Source organism: Suncus etruscus, chromosome 15 (genome assembly GCF_024139225.1).
Source record: "Suncus etruscus isolate mSunEtr1 chromosome 15, mSunEtr1.pri.cur, whole genome shotgun sequence".
In the NCBI taxonomy this organism is placed as follows: domain Eukaryota; kingdom Metazoa; phylum Chordata; class Mammalia; order Eulipotyphla; family Soricidae; genus Suncus; species Suncus etruscus.
The window spans coordinates 28,668,555-28,683,256 of record NC_064862.1 but is presented as its reverse complement, the minus strand read 5'-3'; the positions used below and the strand labels follow the sequence as shown (position 1 = coordinate 28,683,256).

Here is a 14,702-nt window from a genome sequence, read left to right as displayed (position 1 = left end):
GGGAGTCATTTCTGCCAGATATGAGGAAAAAAATAAAGGGGGGGAGAAGGACTGGAGAGGTAATATAGCAGGTAGGACACTTGCCATGCACAAGCCAGCCCAGGCTCAATTCCCCCAGCATCTCCTATGGTTCCTCAAGCACCACCAAGGAATAATTCCTGAAAGCAGAGCCTGGAGTTACTTACCCCTGAGCATTACAAGGAGAGGCTCAAAAACAAAAAAAAACAAAAAAAAACAAAAAAGATAACAAAACAGTATTTTGGGATATCTATCATGTATGATACAACAAATATGAAAATAATATCAAGGGGCTGGAGAGATAGCATGGAGGTAAGGCATTTTGCCTTGCATGCAAAAGGATGGTGGTTCGAAACCCGGCATACCATATGGTCCCCCAGCCTGCCGGGGGCGATTTCTGAGCATAGAGCCAGAAGTAACCCCTGAGTGATGACGGGTGTGACCCAAAAAAAAAAAAAAGGAAGAAAAAAAAGAATATCACGAAAGTAAGGGCACACTATAGTATGCAAGGTTATTAACTTTACCATGAGACTTGGTCTTCAGTAAGAAACTTGTCACTACAAAGGAGGGGGTGGTAGGACAAGGAAGGTAAGACTAAGAATAGTACAGAGAAGGGGTATCTGCCAGAGGGTATTGAAAGATGGTAAAGTGCTAAACATGACACCCTATCAGTAACAGTTCTGCAAATCATAATGCCTAAAGGGGAAAAAAAAGTGCTTGCCACAGTGACAAGAAGATGGATAGGAGAGAAACTGAGTACAGTGATGGAGGGAAAGTGGAAATTGGTGACGGAATTGGTGTTGGAACATGATATGCCTGAAACATAATCATAAATAAATCATAATTCAGAGACTCAGTTAAAAAATTATTTCATAAAAAAGGTGTTTTTTTTAAATGTCTCTTAAAGGGCTGGAGTGATAGTAAAGCAGGTAGGGCATTTGTCTTGCATGCAGCCAACCAGATTCAATCTCTGGCAACCTGTCTGGCCCCTTAAGCACTCCAGGAGTGACCTTAAGCACAGAATCAGGAGTACTGCTGAACACTGCTGAGTGTGGTCCAAAAACTAACAGAAAGGCTCTAGTCATTACTTGAAGTGGTACCTATCAGAGGACTGCTATGGATGAATACACTAATACCTAGAATAGCAGATCATAAATTGCAAAGAAGTTAACTTCAAGCAGAAATATAATAATGTAAAGGTTATACATAAAATCCATGCATCATAATTCTACGTTTTAACATGCTGCAGAAACATTTTAGCTAACTCACACTGTATTAGTGATTTTGCAATTTTGGCAGATCATTTCCAGAAGAAACCAGTTTAATTTGCTTTCCATTTTCTGTAACACATTTTATGCTTTAATTTTTGTTTCCCTTTCAAACAGACCACTTCATTTTCTTTTTAACTCAAAAGACATTTATTCTTAATTTACATAATTATAACATCCAGGCCATAATCTTACATTCAAGTACTTTAAGTCTTACATTTTAAATTCATGAGTAAATTTTCTGAAATAATGATCATGATTGTGTGTGTCTATTGGCGATCTATATGTTGTCCTCTTTGTAGAAATGCCTGTTTATATTTTGCTCTTCTCGTTCATTTTAATTCATGAAATTCAATGCTATAAGTTTCAAAATGTAACAAAATAGCAGCATAAACAAAAATTAACAAAAGAATGCCTCCCAGTTTCCTGCCTCGAATGTTCCCTGAGTACTGAGTCAGGAGTAACCCTGAGCACAAAAACCGAAAACGGAAGTTGTGATTCCTGAGTACAGAGCCAAGACTAAATAAGCCCTGAGAATGACTGGGTGTGGCCTTCAAAAATTACCGAGAAGCCCTGTATAAATGTAATCCTCTATAAAGCTTGCACAGAAAGATTCAATGTACCATAAAGGCATTCATCGTTTGATCAGTAACTTTTACAAATGTAACACTATTCCAAAAACATACCTTCAGAATTTTTTAGTCACCTTGATTCTCAAGTGAAAAATAAAGAAATGTAATTAAAATTAGGAAGGCATTATTTTGAGGGGCCACACCTGGCAGTGCTTAGATGTTACTTTCTGGTTCCTCACTCAGAAATCCTTCCTGGGTGGCTGGGGGAAATATGAGATGCCAGGGATCGTACCTGGGTCAGCTACATGCAAAGCAAATGCCCTACCAGCTGTGCTACTTCCCTGACCCCTAGGAAGATAGTTCTGAAAAGAGATAATTAGGAATATTAGCCCAATGAAATAGTAAACTATAACTACATATTTGACATTATAATGTAATAATAACTACAAGCATGGCTATAATAATACTTGATAAATATTAACTTTAAGAATTCAAAGAGAGGATATGATTATCTCAGAGATAAGACTAAATTGTGGAAAACATGGGTAAAAAGTCACCTTAGAAAAAGATAAGTGAATCCTCTTTTACAAATAATTTGTAAATATGTATCAAAAAGTATATGTAGGGGCCGGAGAGATAGCATGGAAGTAGGGCATTTGCCTTGCATGCAGGAGGATGGTGGTTCGAATCCCGACATCCCATATGGTCTCCTGAGCCTGCCGGGAGCGATTTCTGAGCATAGAGCCAGGAGGAACCCCTGAGCGCTGCCGGGTGTGACCCAAAAACCAAAAAAAAAAAAGTATATGTAAAATGAATTTAATATTTTAAAAAGGAATGTGTAGCAGGGAACTGGTACAATGTAAAAAAGTAAAAGACACTTTCCTTACATGCAACTGACAAAGGTTCAATCCTACAACCAATAGGGTCCCTTGAGCACAGCTAGAGTGATCCCTGATGCTGGAATAAGCTCTGAGTATCACGAGGTGTGGTTCCAAAAGAACAAACAAATAAAAAGATTTAGAAAAGGGGTCAGAGAGATAGCATGGAGGTAAGGCGTTTGCTTTGCGCCCAGAAGAACAGTGGTTCGAATCTTGACATCCCATATGGTCCCCCGTGCCTGCCAGGGGCGATTCCTGAGTGTAGAGCCAGGAGTGACCCCTGACCACTTCTGGGTGTGACCCAAAAACCAAAAACCAAAAAAAAAAAAAAAGAGTTGGAAAGGAATTCCAAAAAATGGTTGAAGAGCCCAGTATCTAAAGATTAAAATGCTGGGGCCGGGAAGGTGGCGCTAGAGGTAGGGTGTCTGCCTTGCAAGCACTAGCTTAGGACGGACCACGGTTTGATCCCCCAGCGTCCCATATGGTCCCTCCAAGTCAGGGGTGATTTCTGAGTGCATAGCCAGGAGTAACCCCTGAGCATCAAACGGGTGTGGACCTCCCCCCCCCCAAAAAAAATAAGATTAAAATGCTATGCAGGGTTTTAAAAAAACAGCATTGGGCCAGAGTGATCAGCAGAACATTTCTGTGCTGCAACTGTATGTACCACAGTGAGCCAATCACAACAAGCAAAGGTTCAAAGGTTCTACTGTAATAGACTTCCTCTCTGACTCTGGCCAATCTGAGCAGGCTTTTGGCAGTATAGATTTGAGTCCAGAACATTGTCTAATTTGTATACATCAAAAGCCTGCTTGGATTGGCTGAGTCAGAGAGGTGGTCCGAGCAGCCTTGCAGTGATTGGTGCAGGATCGAGTTGGATAATTCGTTTTGTGGCAATATCCAGACAATTTTCGTTTAGTGGCATATGGAAACGTTTTTCGGGATAGACTCAGCGTATAAGATGACCCCCGATTTTCGGTTGATTTTTTTTTCATTTCAAAAGTCATCTTATATGCCGAAAAATACGATAAAAAGCCTTGCATGCCGTAGACCCAGGTTCGGTCCCCAACATATGGACTCCTGAGCCTTCCAGGAGTGATATCTGAGTGCAGAGCCAGGAGTTCCTGAGCACCACCAGGTGTGGCAAAAAAAAAAAAAAGGGCAAAAACAAAGTCAAAAGACAATCTACAGTAAAAAAGAAAAGTACAAGTAAATAAATTTCTTAGAGCACTTAAAATAATGGTAAAACTTTAAAATACTCTACTATTAAAGGATATTGCATTATATCCTTTTGTTTGCTCAGTGTCAAGCAGCTGAAACACCAAGGTAATTTATTCCCTATAAACAGACTTCAAATAAAGTAAAAGAGCATTGGGATAAATCAATGTATATTGTACACTACTCACTATGTGTGTACATAATTCTAAATGCAAAGGAGACAATGGATCTGTCTCCTATGACTATGGTAGCACAAATAAAAACTAGTAATGAGTACTACTTATTGAGGAGAAGTTCTGGAGAGAGAAACTAGAGTTTTGAAGGCTGAGGGAGGCTGATAGAAAGATAAATGTTTATATCTAATAGTTCTCTTTAATAACCTCTCATATTTGAAACTATGCGTATGTTTAACATAAGCAAAATAGTTAATATTTTAAAGGACTTGGATGCAAATTTTTAACAGAGATTAAGAATTTAATATCTATATATTTGGTTGTTTCTCTCCCTGCAGGAAGTTGCCTCTAAGTGAAATCTTATGCAAACTCAGAAATGACATAAGAGCACTTTACCGCCTATTTGCATAAAGCACTATTAGGATGTACAATATTTATGAATAAATAGCCTTTGTGCTCTAAAATCCAATACTCCAGTGCTTTTCTCATCCTTGATTTATTATTTAGCTAGATCAAATAAGAAACAAACTTTGCCACAGATACAACACAGATTCTTCCTTTTTAAACAAGTGAATTTGGACTTCAGTGACCTTTATAGATTAATACAGAATCTAAATTTTGTGACTTAAAAGTCTTCTGGTACATGTCACTTAATCCCCTTTCAGCACCCAGTTCTTGTCCAGAATGATCAGTTCCAACTACCATTGTCATAGTGGACCTTTCTCTGCTCTAACTGCACTCACTGCTCTTTGTGGCAAGTTTCCTACTGCTCCATCTGGCCCTCTATTGTCTCTGAACATTATTATCATACTATCTTTTATTTTTCTTATATCCTAAAAATGAGTGAGATCATTCTATATCTATTCCTCTTCCTTTGACTCATTTCAAACCAGTGTCAAAAAGGAAAAAGAGAGGGGCCAAGGTGATAGCAGAGCAGTAGGGTATTTGCCTTGCACAGTCAACCCAGGACCGGCCTAGGTTTGATCCCCAGCATCCCATATGGTCCCCCAAGCCTGCCAGGAGCGATTTCTGAGCACAGAGCCAAATGTGCCCCTTCCCCCCCCCAAAAAAAAAAAAAAGAAAGCGAGGGGGTGGTGAAATACCTGCCTGAAAAACAGATGGGGGATTGGGAGGGAAACTGGACACTGGTGGCAGTAAAATTACTTTGGGAAAGGGTGCTGTACATTCTATGACTGAAACTCAATTAAGAACATTTTTGTAGGTACCAGAGTGATAGCACAGAAGTAGGGAATTTGCCTTGCAAGCAGCTGACCCAGGACGGACCTGGGTTCGATCCCTGGTGTCCCATATGGTCCCCCAAACCAAGAGCAATTTCTGAGCGCATAGCCAGGAGTAACCCCTGAGCATCACCGAATGTGGCCCCAAAACAAAGAAACATGGTGCTTAAATAAAATAATTTTGTTTTGTTTTGGGGTCACATATGGCAGTGCTCAAGGGTTACTCCTGGTTCTACGCTCAGAAATTGCTCCTGGCAGGCTTGGGGAAACATATGGTATGCCAGGATTCAAACCATCATCCTTCTGCATGCAAGGCAAATGCTCTACCTCCATGCTATCTCTCCAGCCCCCTAAATAAAATAATTATAGAATAAAATAAAATAAAATAAAAAGGCTTCCAATCTTAGGTCAATTATCTAATATGTTTCCTTCATTTTACATTAGAAAGGGTATCTGAGGAATATGAATTTCTTTTTTTTTCTTTTTTGATTTTTGGGTCACAGGTGGCAGCCCTCAGGAGTTACTCCTGGCTGAGTTCAGAAGTCGCTCCTGGCAGGCTCAGGGGGGCTATATGGGATGCTGGAATTGAACCGGGGCCTATCTTGTGTTGGCCATATACAAGGCAAATTTACTGATGTGCTAATACTCTAGCCCCGAAGATTTTGAATGTCTAAAAAGACATAAAGGAAGTCAGATGCCAAACAAAACTGCATATTTCCAGATCCTGTCTTCATACAATTTGTCAACCTGCTCATTCCTTCCAGGGCTTTTACCCTCACCATAAAACAATAGAAGACTAATTACAAAGTGAGAAGAAAAGACTGTGCCATCTTCATAGATCTCTCTGAATGAATCTTGGCTAGACTTCTTGCTATTTCTATTTTTTTTTTTTGTGGTTTTTGGGTCACACCCGGCAGTGCTCAGGGGTTATTTCTGGCTCCAGGCTCAGAAATTGCTCCTGGCAGGCACAGGGGACCATATGGGGCGCCGGGATTCGAACCGATGACCTCCTGCATGAAAGGCAAATGCCTTACCTCCATGCTATCTCTCCGGCCCCGACTTCTTGCTATTTCATCTTAAAAAGTGTCAACTAAGTTAAAATCAGAGGTGACCTCCACTTCTGGTTACAGTGAATTAACAACAGAAATAAATGCTTTGTAAGAAGTAGCAAGTTTACCAAAATGTATTAAATATCTATTTCCAGACCCTGGGTAATAGGCAACAACACCACAAACAGATCCTCAGGAAAAAAAATGAAACAAATGAGAGAAGCCCTACTATTACTCTGCCTTTGGGGACCCTCTGCCTCTTAATTATACAGTGCATCAAAGAAACCCAAAACTAGGAAAAAGAGGTTTTACTGAGGAAGAGAGCTAGAGGTGAGAATTCAAGAAGACTGACAAAGGCAGCTGAAGTAGCTGGGCAGAAGAGGAACAGCACAAATCTGTAAATCATTGCCTGTTAGAGCTCCACCATTGGCTTCTTAAAGGAAGACCAAAAAATTTCAAACACAACATGGAACATTAACAATGTCCACAATCAAATCAAAAAGTGCCAGAATATGAAAAGAGAGAAAGTAAAAAATGGCCAGGAGAAAATTTAATCAATGAAAAAATACCCCAAAATGACAGATGATAAATTGGAGGAGTTTTTTAAAAAATAATTAGAACCATATTGAAGTGCTGAGTGTATGTGTGTGTGTGCGCGCAAGTGCACGTGCATGCATGCACCTGTACTAGTAGCAGAATATATATTGGAATTGGGGTGCTATTGCTTAGTAAATATGGCATTTCCTTTTATGCAAGATAGAAAATATTCTAGAGATCTATTAATAGTAATGGTTCCATGACAAAGCAAACAAATTTAATACCATTGAGTTATATAAAATAGTTAAAATACATGTCACACATGATAAAAAATTCATCAGGGTCGGGATGTGGCTCAAGTGGTACAGCAAAGTCCTAGCATGTCTGAGACCCTGAATTCAACATCTGGACTCCTTGGCCACTAAGAACCACTGGAGTGGCCCAATGTCCCTTGAGCATCTACACCCATGCCACTGGGACAAGCATCACTGGAAATGACCCTGAATCCATAAAAATATACTAAATAAGTAAATAAGCATCATACTATAAAGACCGGAAACAAAAACATGTAACATAAATCCAGAAATAGTTTAATTAAAGCACTAACCATGGGTCAAGAGAAAACACAGGTGATAAAAGGCAGAATTATTCAAATAGGTGAAGATGAAAACACAATATATCAAAACTTGTACCTGGCAGCAAAAAGCTGAGTTTTGCTGAAAATAATATATCTACAAATCTTTAAATAATCCAAATCCAAAATCAACAAAGAGATAATACAGGGTTTAAGGCACTTGACATGTGCAGCCAAAAAATCCAGTTTGATCCCCTATACCACACATGGTACCCATGGAACACTAGTAGTGTGATACCTGAACACAGAACTAAGAATCGAGCCTACGCACCACATTGGATGTTGTCCAAAACCAAATCAAAATATAAATTATAGATGCATACATGCAAAATAAACTCCTTTATAAACTTATAGCTATCATTTAGCTCATATATTAGCAATTTTACTACTGCCTAGGTAGTCGATGAAAATTCAAACACAAGTTCAAAAGGATATGTGATGGTCTCCCATTACACTGCAGTATCATTTATGGCAAACGTGACATGGAAACAACCTAAGTATCCATTAATAAATGAATAAAAAAGATACAGTTCACACACATGCAATGGAATTCCCCTCAGCCATAAAATCAAATGAAATCTAGCCATTTGCAACAGCATGGATGGACCTACAGATGAGAACATTATGCTAAATTTAAAAACATCAGACAAAGACAAACACCATATGGTTTCGCTTATATGTAGAATCTAAGAAAACAAAACAAACAAGAAAATAAAGCAAAACTCATGCAAAGAATACACTGGTGGTTTCCAGAAAGTGGGAAAGAATGAAAAGGAGACAAACAAAATGGATGAAAGGAATCACAAGGTATAAACTTTAAGTTCTAAAGTTAGTTAAGTGGGAGCCAGAGAGATAGCACAGTGGTAGAGGGCAGTTGCCTTGCACGCCAAAGACCCAGGACAGACCCAGGTTCCCATATGGACCCCTGAGGCTGCCAAGAGCAATTTGTGAGTGCAGAGCCAGGAGTAATCCCTGAGTGCCACCAAGTATGGCCCCAAACTCCAATAAATAAATAAATAAATAAATAAATAAATAAATAAATAAATAAATAAATAAAGTTAGTAAGTTACAGACATGTAGTGCATCATCTGCAGGTTAAAACAATGACGTACTGCAAATTTGAAAAATGCTAAGATTGTAAATACAATCATATGTCACTGAGCATTGAGTCAGTGGGGAAATCATGGTGTATAACATGGTGATCCCAACAGCCATCACCAGTATTTCTCAACCATTTAGATTAGTATCAATATATCCAGCAATAATCACTACATGGGAAAGCTATTTAATGACACATTTCTCAGAACTTGGCCCTGGTATTAAATGGCACTCTCTTTAAGTAAACATATTAAAATGGCATGGGGCAAGCATGATAGTGTATGTATGGCCAAGTTCACATCTGGGCTCCTAGATATGAGGGTTGTCAAGAATAGCCACCAACATGAGCCAGCTCTCACTCTCTCATACACGTATGCACAGCACAGGCAAATACAAATTCACACACACATTCATATTTCTTTCTCTCTCTCTCATTTCTCTCTCCTCTCTCTCTCCTCTCTCTCTCCCTCTCTCTCTCTCTCTCTCTCTCCTCTCTCCTCTCTCTCTCTCTCTCTCCTCACTCTCTCCACTCTCTCTCCTCTCTCTCTCTCCTCTCTCTCTCTCTCTCTCTCTCCTCCTCTCTCTCTCTCTCTCTCTCTCTCTCTCTCTCCTCTCTCTCTCTCTCTCTCTCTCTCTCTCTCTCTCTCTCTCTCTCTCTCTCTTCCTCTCTCTCTCTCTCCTCTCTCTCTCTCTCTCCTCTCTCTCTCTCTCTCTCTCTCTTCAGCCCATCCTACCAAAAGAACAATTTTGAATAAGAAACCTCAGTTCCTGGGACTGGAGTGATAGTGTAGCAGGCAAGGTGCTTGCTTTACATCCTCAGGTTCTGTCCTAGGCAACCCACATGGTTCCTAAGCCTTATCAGCAGTGAACAAAGGAGTAAGCCTTACAGGCTTAGATGGATGTAGGCTAAAAAAAAAAATATATATATATATATATATACATAAAAAACAAGCAACAACAAATAAAAACAGTTCCCACAGACAGACAAATGTCAAAATGCAAACTCAAACCAAAGAACTGGTATCCAAACAACAATAGCAACAACTGGAAAAAGTAAGTTATTTAATCCTTTAAATCACTCACCTAGATAGCCTTAAAAAAAAAAAAGTAAAAATATGTAAAAATAAATTAGCAAAATTAGCAGACAAAAAAAATCATACCAGTGGCTGGAGCAGTGGCACAGCAGTAGGGTGTTTGCCTTGCACGTGGCTGACCTAGGAAAAACCATGGTTCGATTCCCCGGAAGTCCCCCAAGCCAGGAGCAATTTCTGAGTGCATAACCAGGAGTAACCCCTGAGTGTCACTGGGTGTGGCCCAAAAACCAAAAAAAATAAATAAATAAAATCATACCAAATGGCAATCTGAAATCCCAAATAGTCCGTAGCACCAGGAAGAGTGAAACCCCTCTCAAAGATTGAGGAAATCCTACCAGATAATAATAACTTTAAAACTATTACGATAGTACAATGGAAAGGGTGCTTGCCTTGCAAGCAGCCAAACTAAGTTTGATCTCCAAGCCTGCTTAGAATGACCTCTGAGCAGAGAGTCAGGAGTGAATCCTGGGCACTGCCAGGTGTGACGCAAACCAATTTAAAAGAAAAAATGAAAACTGCCACTATAAAGAAACACATCAATGTGGAAGAAAATGCAAAAAGACAAATCAAAGTCACACAGAGAACTCATAAAAACTCATCACCCAAAAAAAAAAAAACCCTAGAAAAATGAAACTATGAGCTCAGAAATCAAATTGGCAAACAGAAGGAAGAAACTGATGATTTAATAAATAGGTTTAGAGGTCAAGAAAGGAACTCAATGTGCTGAGGAAAAACTATGGAAATGGATAAACCAAGTGAAGGATCGAATCAGTGATGCCTAAAATGAAATTTTAAGAATGAATAAGAATAAGGGCCAGAGTGATAATACAGCAGGTAGAGCAAATTGCCTTGCACAGATCAATCCTGGGTTTCATCCCAGGCATCTATATGGTTCCTTCTCCAAGCACACCTGGAGTGATCCCTGGGTGAGAAGCCAAGAGAAACCCTGAGCATCGCTAGCTGTGGCCTCAAATCAAAAATATGTAAAGAAATAAACCAGGGCCGGTGAGGTGGCGCTAGAGGTAAGGTGTCTGCCTTGCAAGCGCTAGCCAAGGAAGGACCACGGTTTGATCCCCTGGCATCCCATATGGTCCCCCCAAGCCAGGGGCAATTTCTGAGCTCTTAGCCAGGAGTAACCCCTGAGCATCAAACGGGTGTGACCCAAAAAAAAAACAGAAAGAAAGAAAGAAAGAAAGAAAGAAAGAAAGAAAGAAAGAAAGAAAGAAAGAAAGAAAGAAAGAAAGAGAAAGAAAGAGAAGAAAGAAAGAAGGAGGGAGGGAGGGAGGGAGGAGGGAGGGAGGGAGGGAGGGAGGGAGGGAGGGAGAGAGAGGAGAGAGGAGAGAGAGAGAGAGAGAAAGAAAGAAAGAAAGAAAGAAAGAAAGAAAGAAAGAAAGAAAGAAAGAAAGAAAGAAAAAAGAAAGAAAGAAAGAAAGAAGAAAGAAAGAAAGAAAGAAAGAAAAAAGAAAGAAAGAAAGAAAGAAAGAAAGAAAGAAAGAAAGAAAGAAAGAAAGGAACCAAAAGAGAGAGAGAAGAGGAAGGAAGGAAGGAAGGAAGGAAGGAAGGAAGGAAGGAAGGAAGAAGAAGGAAGGAAGGAAGGAAGGAAGGAAGGAAGGAAGGAAGGAAGGGAGGGAGGGAGGAAGGGAGGGAGGAAGGAAGGAGGAGGCGGGAGAGGGAGGAAGGGAGGGGAGGGAAGGAGAGAGGAGGGGAGGGAGAGAGAGACAGAAAAGAAAGAAAGAAAGAAAGAAAGAAAGAAAGAAAGAAGAAAGAAAGAAAAAGAAAGAAAGAAAGAAAGAAAGAAAGAAAGAAAGAAAGAAAGAAAGAAAGAAGAAAGAAAGAAAGAAAGAAAGAAAGAAAGAAAGAAAGAAAGAAAGAAAGAAAGAAAGAAAGAAAGAAAGAAAGAAAAAAAACTGCTGATTTACTAAAATGATCAGACTGCAGAAGGAAAGCAACATAAGGACAAGAGGTATCCCAGAGGAAAAGAGAAGGACAAAAGAAAACTTTGAGTTTATTCAAGAAATAATAAAACTTCCCCAGTGTGAGAAAAAGAACTGACTGCAAATTAACAAAGCCAACAAAGTGTATGGTTATCTAAATAAAGACCTACCAAGATACATAGCCATACAATTATCAGAGCTTAAAATAAAGAATATTTAAGGTATCTAGAATTAAAAAAAATTTTTTTTAATGATATAGCTTCTCCTATTAGCTGAAATCAAACTTCTCAGCAGAAATAATACAGACCAGAGTGGAATGAAATTTTCAAAATACAGAAAAACTGCCAGTACAAATACTATACCCAGCAAGACTCTTTCAGATGGATTTGCCTTCAGACAAACAAAAGCTCAAGGAATTTGCTATACTAGAACTTCCCTACAAGAAATGTTAAAAGAAGTTCTGTCTGAATTTTCTTCAGGCCTGACAATTGAACAAGGAAGTTAGTAGAACCAGAATACTTAAGTTATAATGGCAGTAGTAATAAGCTGTGTACAGTGAGTGGGAACATAAATGGATTCATATTGGAAATATGAAACAATTTATATTCATACGATGGAAAACATTACAAAGGTTCCTTAAAAAAATTAAAATAGGGACAGGATATGGGAGTGAGACAACCCAAAGGTGAAGAAACTGGTCTAACATGCAGCTGTGACCACAACCCAGTTTGAATCTGGGCACTGCAAAAGGTCACCCAAGCATGGCCAGGAGTGGCACCTGTGTGGCCCCAAAACAAACAAATGGGGGTCGGGCATATGACTCAGTGGTAAGACACAATATGGGCCAGTGATATAGCTCAGTGGAAAGGCATTCACCTTGCACATGTGAAGCCCTGGGCTATCACCAATAGCACGTGGTTCTGACATCCCACTGCAAGAAGGCCCCGAGTACCAAGCAGGAAGCTGTCATTGAGTCACTGGAACAAGTGTAGCACCTCCCTCAACCCCCCCAAAAAAGCAGCAGAATACAGGTTTTGCATGTACGAGGGCTGTTTGAACACCAAGAACGGCATGCCCCTTGAGCACTGCTGTGTGTCTTGCTTGCAATAATTTTCAAAGGGAAAATATAATCCAGTTATTATACTTGTGGATATGGGGAGGAAATAAAAATACTAACTCAGATATACACCTGTACCCTACACCAAGCAGGCACACACACTTTCGGTGTATCCCTTACAAACAAATATTTTCTAGCAGTGATCTCCTTGTCCAGTAATGATGGGCTGACAGAAAGAATTTGGTGGTCACAGAGAGACATGCAGTGCCTTGAAGCACCTGCCTTGCAAGTCTGTGATCAGGAAAATTCCAATTAGAGCACAGTCTAGGACCTAGGCAGTTCAGCTTTTTGACCCTTAACACAGACAACTGCCAGATATATGGAAGCCAGGAGAGAATTAACACCACAGAAAGGAATGAGGGGCCTCCTAGCCCCATCCCATGGCCACCAGAACTACAAAGAACAAGCATTGTGACCAGCAAGTGGGACCCACGGCAAATACTGTGGGATTCCCACAGTAACTACCCTTGAAGAGCACAACCCTGAATTGTGCCTCATAGAGTAGAAGCATGTGTGAGCCCTGGGGAGCACAGCTCCTAAACTATGCAAGCACCCACAGCAAGGTAGGAGTGCAGCCCCTGCTTTTGCAGAAATGATGAAGGAGGTCCCGGAGAGATAGCACAGTGGCGTTTGCCTTACAAGCAACCAATCCAGGACCAAAGGTGGTTGGTTCAAATCCCGGTGTTCCATATGGTCCCCCGTGCCTGCCAGGAGCTATTTCTGAGCAGACAGCCAGGAGTAGCCCCTGAGCAACGCCAGGTGTGGCCCAAAAACCAAAAAAAGAAATGATGAAGGAAAGGAAGAGAAAGAGGGGATGCAAAGGAATCTATAATTTTGAATTTTTTTGTTTATTTTTTGTATTTTGGGGTCATAACTGGCAGTGCTCAGGGGTTACTCCTGGCTCTGCGCTCAGAAAACACTCCATATGGGATGCTGGGATTTGAACCACCATCCGTCCTGGATCGGCTGAGTGCAAGGCAAACACCCTACCACTGTGCTATCCCCCCAGCCCCAATTTTCAATTAAAAAAATAAATAAATAAACAAGACCAAAGAGAGAGAACAGTGAGTAAGGTGCTTGTCTTGCAAGTGGTTCAATCCCCAACATCCTGTATGGTCCCTTGGGTTCAGTAGGAGTGATTCCTGCATATGAAGGCAAGAGTAGGCCCAGAGTAGCAGTGTATGGGGCCAAAAAACAAACAAACAATTCTTTAGAAAGGGAGAGAGGTAGGGAGAGAAGAAAGGTAAAATCCTAACCAAAATAAATAATATTATGTATCTATCAAAATGCTCCCAGAAAATATTGGACATTTTTACCAACCAAAAAAAATAAATTTTAAACCTTTTTTATTAGTATTTTATTTAAACTGTGGTTACAAGGTGGTTCATAATATTTTTTCACAAATAGAGTTCTTCATGATTGAGTTTCAGTTATACAATGTACAAAAATCTTAACTAGTGCACATTTCCCACCACCAATTGTCCAATTGTTCCTAGTTTCCTTCTCACCCTCCCCAATGTGCTCTCACCTTCCTGTCTCTGGGGCATACATTTTTCTTTTCTCTTTTTTCTCTTCCTTATTTATTTTCCTTCCTTTAAGACACTTTGGTTTGCAATACAGTACACATTTCCCACCACCAATGTTCTTTTCTCTTTCTCTTTCTCTTTCTCTCCTCCTCCTCCTCCTCCTCCTCCTCCTCTTCCTCCTCCTCCTCCTCTTCTTCTTCTTCTCCTTCTCTCTCTCTCTCTCTCTCTCTCTCTCTCCCTCCCTCCCTCCCTCCCTCCCCTTCTTTTTTGATACTATGGTAAAAAAAAAAAAAAACTTAAACACAGGGGCCAGGGACACATTATACTAGTTAGTTCTATCCCTGGCATATA

General features: G+C 40.1%; 1 protein-coding gene across 1 annotated transcript in view; it reads right to left on the bottom strand.

Moving 5' to 3' along the window:
• Window positions 1–14,702, bottom strand: part of SGSM1 (small G protein signaling modulator 1) — a 667,483-nt gene that overhangs the window by 372,352 nt on the left and 280,429 nt on the right. The window lies entirely within an intron of this gene.